The sequence below is a fragment of the Tenrec ecaudatus genome, unplaced genomic scaffold (genome assembly GCF_050624435.1).
Source record: "Tenrec ecaudatus isolate mTenEca1 unplaced genomic scaffold, mTenEca1.hap1 Scaffold_499, whole genome shotgun sequence".
Lineage (NCBI taxonomy): Eukaryota > Metazoa > Chordata > Mammalia > Afrosoricida > Tenrecidae > Tenrec > Tenrec ecaudatus.
Window position 1 is genome coordinate 249,967 of NW_027459410.1, and position 3,390 is coordinate 253,356.

The following is a 3,390-nucleotide window of genomic DNA, read 5'->3' on the forward strand; positions in this document are numbered from 1 at the left end:
CCATTTGACACCAGCAACCACTCCATCCAGGAAGCTGAGGCTGTCTACTGTAGCGAGTTGACGTCTCATGAACCCAGAGGACCAGTTGTATCCTACTCTACACAGGGCCACTATGACTTGGAATTGACTCGATGGTTTGGGATATAGTTAATAGGCAATAAACAGGCCAACAACCCAATAGTGATTTGACTAGAACGAGTCAGCAAACTGCGCCTCTCAAACCATATGTCGTTTTATGAGTAGGCATGTGTGGCTCTGAAGTAACAGAAAATTGTAAAGGATTTTGGATAGGGTTCAGATAATTGTGATTTCATTTGTTTGTAAAAGTATCTTTTTGGCTCTTTGATTTTTAATGGTGTGGAACAGGATTGGCTGTTCTGTCTCCACAGTTTACCAACCTCTGGACAAGAAGATCATTTCCATACCCCTTGGAGTTCAGTCCTGTACCGTCAACATCTAGAAAAATGTAGCCACTAGCCACTGTTTCTCAGAAAAGCATTACCACTTCCCTGGTACCTGTTAAGCAACTCGGAAGAAGAAGAAAATGTGCAGGGAAAAAATGTCCTGAGGAAGTCTAAAATTGTTAACAAAACCCTTCTTCCACTTTGCCTTCCCAATACACAAGATCCTGTGTGGAGTGGGGATTTTAAGTAATATTTAGAAATTACTTTTCCAACTCTCATTATAGAGTGATGTAAACCTTATGGAAAGTAGTTTGGCAAATGCTTGTCAAATTCGCCAAAGTAAACAGCTGCAGTGAGATGTTTGAGACACCTTGTATCATAAATGTTAACAGAAACCTCACTTACTAGACTGCAGGCTGTTCAGGGGTGAGGAATATGTCAAAGGGGCTTCAGGGGTTCGTAGGAAAATGGAATAAAGAGGCATGTTTATTTATGTATGCACAAAGCAAGCACTCCAGGGCATCCCAAGCCCTTAGTACATATACGTTACATGAGTGAAGTCAGTAGTGCTTATCATCAGTTCCCTTGGCCTTCTGGCTCCTTCACTGCCTTTGCTTTGCCACATCCTCTCGGGATGCGTGCCTGCTGCAGGCGCTCTTCACCTCGGACGTCTACCGCCCGTCCCAAGGAACCGCCTTTGGGGGGCGATCTCATCACTAAGGTGCATCTTCTCCAACCCCGTCAGAGATTTGGCACCAGAATATTTATTGAAAGCAGTTCCACCTATTTTGGGAGGAGACAAGCTAACAGAAATGACAGCATTGTCCCTGAATGAGCCAGTAAGTCAGTAGGATCTAAATTAGTATCAGATCCTCGAAGTTTCAAATTTTGAAACCAAAGTGAATGTGTTTTCCCACATGGAGGATGTGACTAGATGTTGGAACACGTTAGGCATTACAAAATGAGCTACACTTCACACGGGACTTAAACTCTGAAATAAAGACTATAAGGTAACAGGCACCTGCGGTGCAATTTACTCCTAAACAGTACCTCAGACTTACTACAATAATTGGTAAGTCAGCTTTGTGTGCCTGTTTCATTATACCAATATGTATGTTTAAATGCCACATGTAATACATAAACAATATTTTTAATTACGTTAAATTTGGGTCAATAAAACACTCAAGTAATTTGACTACCTTTCCCCCACCCCGCCATATGCTTGAAATGAACTTGTATGTCACTGAAGACTTCAAGTTCGCTTCAATGTTCATTGTTTAGCCACTCAGACCAATGTTTATTACATCTAAAGACTGGGGAGTCTGGAGGGGTTTTGTGCGTTTATTTTCTCTAATGGAAACCTTTTTTTTTTTTTAACCTGCCCTCTCCTATGTATCCCCTCCCCCTTTCCCCACGCCTGTTGCTGGCCTCCTCGCGGGCATCAAGTCGTTTTTTGGTGCCCAAGCCACATTGCTCCTTTAGTTTTGCATATAACAATGGAGATTAAATATGTCAATTTGTAATATCGACAGCCTAAGATCTCTAGATTTGTCCATGTCTTTCTGTGCGTAAGAGTGTTACTGCTCCTTGTTGATGTATAAGATTCCATCATATGAATGTACCAGAACTTGTTTAGCCATGGCTCTGGGGTTGGGGGTTTGGTTCTTTGTTTTTGCTATTGCAGAAATCGCGGCAAGAAGCATGGGTGTACTTATGTCTGTTTGTGTTTTCCTCTTAATTTCTTCGTAGAAGTTGGAGAGAGGAGAGAGATTGCTAGGTCAGGTCATAAGGGACTTGGCTTTGCGTGTGCTGATGGCCGCACGCGTCGCGCTGGCTTCCGGCACGGCGCCCCCCTCCCACCAGCAGGGTTACAGCGTTCCTCTTGCTCTGCATCCTCTGCAGCACTTCTTAATTTCTAGTTTATTGAATTTTTTGAAAAGTGATGGTGTGCGATGGAAACTTATTGCTTTCATTTGTATTTCTCTCATTGCTAATGAGCTTAACAATTCTTCATATGGTTCTTGGCCACCTCTGGGTCATCTTTGGTAATGTTTGGGGTCATGGGATGAAGTTTGGCTCTTGTTTCATTCTCCTGCAGGTGAAGATCCAGTTTTCCAGCATGATTCGTTGAAAAGCTGTCTCTCACTCATTTAATAGGTTGTAGTTTTTATTTAAAAATGGAGGTGTCTGTATATACGTGGTTCTTCTTCTGAGGTGTCTATTATCATCCATTGGTCTTCCTGCCATTGTGCCAGTCCCAGGCTGCGTGTTAGCATGGCAATAAAGTAGGTTTGAAAGGCTGGGAGTGAAAGACCCACTTAGCTTTGTGAAAAATTTGAATAGTGTCTGTGGGTGTGTGTGTTTGTCCTAGGTTCCTTTCTCTCTCATATAAATTTGGTAATTAGTTTTTCCATTTCTTTGAAAATTGTGATGGAATTTGGATCACAAGTGCACTGACTTTGTAAAGTATTTTGAAAATGTTGATATTTTCACAACATTTAGTCTGCCTCCCTTTTTAAATAACACTGCTGCTAATTTACTATTGTAGTTGTATGATGTCAAAATAACTTGCTAATACAGAAAGCTTAATTTAAAAATATGCTCACTGGCTTACTAACCTAGGATTCATGGACTACTTCTACTTACATTTTAATGTTACATAATTTTGCTATTGCTTTGAAACCGTTGAGCCAACCTCTCCAATAAAACAAATCGCCAGACTCACTTCCATCGAGTCAACTGCTACTCATACCAACCCTTGAGATTCTGAACCTATAAATCTTTAAGGAAGTAGAAAACCTCATCTTTCTTCCACAGATTGGTACCTTTAACTGCTGACGCGGTTAACAACCTGACACAAAGCCAACTACACAGACCTCTAACAAATTCTTCATCACAGTCGCTTGCATTTGCTGCATGTGCCACTTGAAGGCATTGGAAAGATAGCAAGCCTTTTGTTGCATTAAATCTGTGTTTCCCGAAGTAG